Here is a 7,586-nt window from a genome sequence, read left to right on the forward strand (position 1 = left end):
TAGCCCTGCTAGCCAGGGCCACACTCAGAACCAGCTTGGCTTTGTATTTCAGGAGCTCCTGGGACCATGTGGAAGGGAGAGCAGAGGCTGTCCACACTTCCAGAGGCTACAGCTCCAGTTTTTTATCTTCTTAATTACACCTTGAACCTATTTAACAGCATAAAGTCTATACCAACCTTCCACAGCTGGAAGAGAAGTGTTGAAACTGTGAGGTATCTGGGGGGAGGCAATGGTCTCACAGGCTGATGGGACAGACTTGGACCTCAGTCTCTTCCCATTGCTGACACATTTCTGGAGAAGTAAAAAGTCACAGAAATCTTTCATGCTTTCTGCACCAAAGGAGCCTCAATCACAACTGATTCCTCACCCTTTCCCTCTTGTTTTGTCAGTTATGATGCAGGAGACCATTAGCCCAGCTGTTTGTTGGCTTCAGGAAGGATGGAGCAAGTGACACTCATGCCTGAAACCTTCTTAGGCACTTCTCACTTTTACTGGACATGCAGCACTGTGATGCAATTGTCTTTTTAATATTAATTGAATCTAAAGGTATTCCTCAAAGCAAAGCAGTGTGTAAGGGCTGTGTGTGTGGAGGTGTGTGACACTGCTGTTTTCAACTACCTGATTAGAGAGAAGATAGGGCCAGACTCTTCTTAGAGCTGCAGTGACACGACAAGAGGTAACAGGCACAAGGGAAGGGAAATTCCAGCTAAAGATATGGCAAAAGAGGGCTGTACTACAGGCAGCTCCCAGGGCCTTAATCCCACAAGATGGGGCAGTTTATCTGAAAAATCCCATCCTTGCTGAGATTCCTGCAGACCTCCTGGTTCCACGCTGGCATTGAAGGAGTCCAGCCTGCAGCTGACACCTGTGTGTGCTTTTCTGCACCCTCAGCTTGCCCTGCTGCCCCCATGCCCAGCCCTCCACACTCACCACCTCCTGCAGGCTGGGGCTGGCCACGAGGTCTGGGTGCAGCGGCTCGATCTCCACTTTGATCACTGTGCCACCCCGGCTGCTGCTCCAGGCTCCCCGCTCCCCTCTGGGCAGCTGAAGGGACACATGAGGCTGGAGGCAGGCCTGGCTCCTCTTCTCCACATCGTCCTGCTCTGGGTCACTGCCCAGCTCTGTGACATCCAGGCTGAACCTAATCAGGGGGCAGGAAGAAGCCTCAGAGCAGACCTGGCACACTGTGCCCGGCATGGCACAGCCCCTGCAGTGTCCCTGGTTGGGTGGTCCTAACAACCTCATGCAGCTGGGACAAGGAGGCTTCCCTCAGCAGGCAAAGGGAAAGGAAATGGCAGGAATTGTCAGCCTGGACACCAAGTCCTGAGCCTGTTACAAACAGCTTCTTTGGCTGCCACCAGACAGTCCCCAGCTCCCTGGTCACTCAGGATGTTTAGTGCTGGATGGCTCACACTGATCTCTTAGCAACCCCTGAGACTGTGCAGCCACCCTGGCAGCAGCCTGTCCTGCCTGCCCCAGAGCTGCTGCCCTGTCAGCTGCCATCCAGGAAAGTCCCTCTGGGCATTTAGAAGTGGCAGATGATGTTTATCACATCACCGCTGTGGCATCATGCCATAAATCCTGCTCCCACCAGGGCCCAGATTTGAGGAAGGAAAAAAGTTATTTTCTAGGAAATGAGTGGTGGGCCAGCTCCCCCAGTGTCTCACAGTGTCCTGCACACCAGGTGCTGTTACAGTGACAACACAGAAGCAAAATGATGGATAAAGCTCAGTGGAAAATCTTAGTCTCTGCATGGGTTCTGTCTGCAGATCACTGTCACTTCATTCCTGCTGCCACAGGCAGGCTTCAGGAAGTGTTTGCTTAGGGAACAGTGGGGTGTATTCCCCTTCCCTGGCCTCCTGCTCACACGTGCTTCATCACCCAGCAAGGAGACAGAACGTGTCCCTGACACCAACAGCCACTCTGTGCCACTGTTACTCATGTGCCTGTTACAGCATAAACTGTGAATGATCCATGGCACATGGCACCACAATAGGTCTGAGAACCAAAGTCTGAGCTTGATAAAGGACTGCCAAGATTTCAGGCAGAGATAATTTTAGGGTACCGTATAAGGAGGAGAGATAAAAATAGTCCTTGCTGGCTTGCACCTAAATCCCAGTCAGCTGGGAGATCAATACATTTGTCAGCAGGGAAAGCATTCCTGGAGGAACCTGGAGCTCAAGGCATTCATGTGGCAGGAGCAGAGGATGGCAGGAATGCCAGGCCTGCCTCTGCTCCCAGCCAGGGCTCAGCACCGTGCTACAAACACAACCTCCTCTGCAGCCACGTGGAGGGCAGAGGGCTGGCAAAGGCCCCACCAAGCCAGCTCACAGATGAGAAGAAAAAGGATTTGACAGAGCTCTCTTAATCCCTCTTTGATGGGAAAAATTCCCTTTGAGCCAGAGGATGGAGGTCATCGGGGCAACTGATGCTGTTCAAGATTCCCTCCAGACAGAAAAGAGAGATCCTCTTCTCAGCCCCAGCACCAGGAAAAGAGGGCCTTCCTGCTTGCAAGGAGACATTAAAGCCTCTTGCTGCCCTAGCCCTTCCTCTTCCACATCCCACCCAGCATGAGCAGTGGGTGTCCAGCTGCTCTGGCAGAGGCTGACAGGCGAGGGAGACCACCCAGCAGCATCTGGAGCTGTGGGCAGCGTGATGCTCACTGCACTGTGTACATCAAACACCACTCACAGTCCCCCGTACCTGCGCCTGCAGTCCACGGGTGACACGGGGCTCTCCCAGCTGTGCCTGCGGGACGTGGACATCGATCTCACCAGCGTGGGGAAGGAATCCTGGGCCTCCTGCAGGTCCAGCTCGCTGTCTGCCTCTGCAGGATGCTCAGAAGTGCTGGTACCACCCTCTGGCATGGCTGCACAGGAGCACAGGTGGCCTTTGTTCAGAAAACGACAGTCGGCCTCTCCATAACGTACCGAGCAGGAAACGGGATTGGAAAAAGCAACATCCACAGACAGTTTGCTCACAGCCCTTGGTCTGTCTTCCAATGAGTGAAGGGCAGACACAGTCTGGGATCCTTGTTCTGGCTGTGTTGCTGTGTCTGGTGCTGTTTTGGCAGACGGCAGGCTCAGGAGTCCCAGATCTTTGTAATACTCTGTGCCGTGGAGAGCAGAGTCTGAGAGGAGATCCTCCGTGCTGCTGTGCAAGTCTGCTGCTGGCACATCCAGCTCTGTGGAAGATGAGTCCTCCTGCAAAGGCAGCACAAATTCTTTGAGAGCCTCACACCAACCCTGCAAAGGGGACACCTCCTGTGCAGAAATTGGGGTGCAGAGCAGAGCCAGACTTGCAAGTGACTTTCTAATAGTTATACCCTCCCCTGCTGTCGCTCACAGCAACATAACCTTGTATTCCTTGACAATCTGGATCAGGACCACTTTCCTCCATTCCTACTGTACCACAAACCCCTCTGGATGTGGTGCTGACCACCCAGTTTGCTGCCCCTGATCTCTGCCTTGCATGGTGGTAGCAGCAGCAAAGAGGACACTTGCCTTCTCCTCAGCCATGCTGGTGCAGAAGGAATCATCCTCAGCGATCAGGGATGGGAGGAAGCTTTTGGGGCTGGGATACTCCAAAGCAGGGCTGTGGTGGTCAGTGAATTCCCGTAAGCACGGCTTGCAGTCAGATCCTGCAAGACAGAGAAGGTCTCAGCAGGTAACCAGACATCTGTTAGGGATGGAAAACCTGCTGTACACCCACAGGTGACATCAGGCAGCACTGAAATGCTCCACGTGCCCTCTGCTCCTTGACAGACAGGCAGTGCCAGGCAATCTCCAGACCACAGAGGCCTTGATCCTGTAGGAACCTGGTGCAGGGATTTCCTGCCAGCAGAAACCTCATCCCTCTACAGAAACACGTGCAAGGGGACAGACCAGGCTTGCACTGTCCCAGCCAGACCCTCATAGGGTGTCCTGTGCTGCAGAAGCTTTTTCCACAGTAAAAGAATTGAGCACATTTTAATATCTGTTATTGACATTATGGACCTTTGAATCAGAAATCTAGGAATAAAAATACTGACAGTGGTTTTATTTTCATCCACAAGGAATAAAGGACTCCTGGGTGGGTGGGTAATAAAGGATACTGGGAGGCAAATTGGTGGCTCCAGACAACCCTGAATATGCAGAGCAATACCAGAAGCACATAATTCTCCTGGTTCTGGATCACTCCTCTGGATTTTCCCCAGGCAAGGAGTGTGAACCTGAGTGCCCATATTCCATCTGATAACTCACTGAGAAACAAACCAAAGTCTGGATGTGTTTGTGGTACAATAGATGGTCCAGCTGACTGAAGCACATTCCTGTGGAGCGAGACACACTGTAAACCTTAGCCACAATCCCTGAACCATTGCATTACTCATGGAGGCTTTTTATTCCTTTGAGACACACACAGCTGAGGCAAAAGGCTGAGGCAAAGGAAAAAAAGCCAGGCTGTTGGCTGAAGCACTGTGGTGGATCTCTGAAGATGAAGAGAACAACAGCAAGAGACTGTAAGAAGCCCTATCTATCCAATGGGAAAAGCCAGCAGGAAACTGCTAGAAACCCATCACACTCCAGGAAAATCAAGCATAAAAACATTAATGTAAGGAAGACATTGTTAAAAAACACACTCTTGGAAAGCCTGCATCCTGCTGTGGATTATAAAGCTACACAATTCAGCCAGGAATTGCATGGTGCCAACTAAAAAAAGGCAGCAAACGTGAGGGAGAGTTTGGAGGTTTGTTCCTTGGATCCTGCTCCACACTGCAGATGCCAGATTTTCTGTTTTAAGGAGCATTTGGTGTGTTCAAATGTGTGTGATGGTTTCAAGTGAAGGACTATAAATAATATAGAAAGCAAACACTTCTGAAGGCACTATTTTAATTAAAGGGTTTCTAGCTACAAGACCAGGGAAAATTTGAAACAGGCTTTCTAGCAAGGCTGTAAAATTTACTTCACATGACATTTTTAATGAATAGACCAATTCTTGCTGAGGATATCCCTGAGCTGCATCTGCAACTGGCAGAGATTTAGTGAGCTATTAAACATCACCTTTTGCTTTCTTCAGTGCACCTGGATTCAGCTTGCAATCTAAAATCAGTGTTTTAAAGTGAATACACCCTTGAACCAGCACAGATTTTGGCATGAACTTGTAGGAAACAGCAGCCAAAGCTCTCAGTGGGCAGTGAAAACCAAACATGCCCCCAAACAGGCTGGGATGATGGCTAAGGTAGAATGGACCCATGGGGAGCAACCAGGATGTGGGGAACATCCCAGGGGGGGCCAGGACAGAGGGTGCTTCCCCTCATACAAATCCAAAGAAGGAAGAAAAAGGAGATTCCCCACTCTCATCATCCCTTCAGCAGCTGAACTACCCACAGGGAGAGCAGCAAAGCCCTGGGAGGCAGCAGGAGCTGACAAAGGCTGTGGCCTGACAGAGGCCAGAGCCCTGGGCTGAAGGTTTAACTAAAACAAGGAGTTTTTCCCTCCCAAGCAGTGTCCAGCCATCCCGCCAAGGCTACTCTGGGCCTGCACCAAGCTCCATGCAGCCCTAAAGTGGATCCCTGGAACAGAGTCATCTCCTCAGAGGCCTGGAAAATATTCCCTGAGCTCTGCCTGTGCCATGCAGGGCTCAGGATTTGGCCAAGGCATAGGCTGCAGTCAACAGACCCGGTCCAGACCCACCAAAGGATTTAAATCCTGCTCGGAGGCTTCAGACACTCCGTTCAACACGCGATAAATCAGAGGCGCCGCGAGCGCGGGGTCGGGGCAGCGGCGCTCGGGCGGGAGGGTGGCTGCAGTGGGGACACCATTTTAGGCAATGTGTGAGCACCAGGCACTGCTGGGCTCCCTCTTCAGAGGCTGGGCTGGCACCGTGCATGGGCAAGGGGGCGATGGAGGAGCTCATGGGGAAAAATCCCTCCAGGCGTCGGGTTGTGGGATGGTGGGTGAGGAAGTTCGAGCATGGAGAGCACACAGGAAGGAGGCAGGGCTGGGGGGCTGTGAACATCCCCATGCCAATGATCAAGGTGGTCACCAATGTGTCAGCAAGTGTGGCAAACTCTGGAGCACCTTGAGCTGAGCATGGAGAGCACACAGGAAAGAGGCAGGGCTGGGGGGCTGTGAACATCCCCATGCCAATGATCAAGGTGGTCACCAATGTGTCAGCAAGTGTGGCAAACTCCGGAGCACCTTGAGTCTCACATACTCTGCCCTTGAATCTGTCTGGAAGGAGCCAGGCTCCAGCATGGTGGCAAGGGGACAGGGAATCTTGGCCCCCCAGGCTCTGGCAGACAGCAGCAGTCACCTTTCCTCAGCTGAAGCTGGAGATGGGATAACAAAATGACACTTTCAAGAACAAATGCTGTTTGCTTTAGGAGAACATTAAGCAGATTAGGTATTGCAGTTGCTTAATTCGTCTCTGGCTGGAAACCATAAAAGGTTATTGCTGCAGGGAGCAGCCTCCTCAGAGGAATTCCCAGGGCAGAGCTGAGAGGAAGCATCGCTTGCTGGGCTGGGATGGTTCCTGCACTTTGCCAGAGCTTCCCACGGGTGAAACATGATGACTCTGGGCTGCTGTGTGAGGAGGAAGGAAGCTGTGACAGGCATCCACGGCATGTGACAGTCTGGGATGGTCTCAGGGGGGTTGATGCTGTGGGGACAGCAGGATCTGCTGGCTGAGCTGCTCTGGCTCAAGGAAGAAGGCTTCATGCTGTTCTAACCATGCCCAAGGCCACTGGGATCCCAACAGAGATTTTCATCATTCCATTCAGACCTCTGGAGGTCTCCTGTAGCTGGCTGTGCTGATTTCCCTCAGACAGGCTGGTCCCTGGAGCTGCACCCACAAGTGTCACAGCAGGTGACAGCACCAGGGCAGCCAGCACTGGAACAAGCCCTGCCAGCAGTGTCCCAGCCTCACCTGCCTGTCCCTTGGCTTGGTGCAGGATGCTGCATGTCCCCAAGTGACCCTGGAGCCAGGCTGGCGCTGGGAGGGGACACGTTGGAAGAAAACATGGATGTGAGCTCTGGCCACACCAGTCACATCCTCCAACATCAAACACTGTCTGCATTCCCACTGGGGAAAGACCACACCAAACACGACAGGACAAAGGCACTGGGCAGTTCTGCTCCATGAAACAATCCCAGGAGGAAGGAAAGACGAGAATGTCTGGGCATTTCCCAGAAGTCAGGGATAGAGACTGTTGGGAAACCATGGAGAGCATCACAGACACGAAATAAAAATTATTCCATCTTCCCCTGACCCACCCCTGCCCTCCTGGCCCTGCACCAGCTGCCCTTCACGTATCTTGTTGCAGGGGGTGCAGAGCTATAGGGAAAAACCTCTGGAAAGCAAATGCTGAACTCCCTGTGCCAAGATGGGCTGAAGTGCAATCCCTTGCCTGGTGTGGGCCCCTCCTGGCCAGCCCTGGCAGCAGTGGGGACTGTCTCTGGGCAGGAGCAGAGGGAGATAAGCTGTCCCACACTGTAACACACTGTACAGAGCCACTGCCTTATCACCACACTGCTGGGGCCGGGCTCTGGGCACGGAGGGCAGAGGAGCAGGGACTGGGACAGTTCCCTGCTGTCTCTCAGTGAAGG

The sequence above is a fragment of the Molothrus ater genome, chromosome 26 (genome assembly GCF_012460135.2).
Source record: "Molothrus ater isolate BHLD 08-10-18 breed brown headed cowbird chromosome 26, BPBGC_Mater_1.1, whole genome shotgun sequence".
NCBI classification, from domain to species: domain Eukaryota; kingdom Metazoa; phylum Chordata; class Aves; order Passeriformes; family Icteridae; genus Molothrus; species Molothrus ater.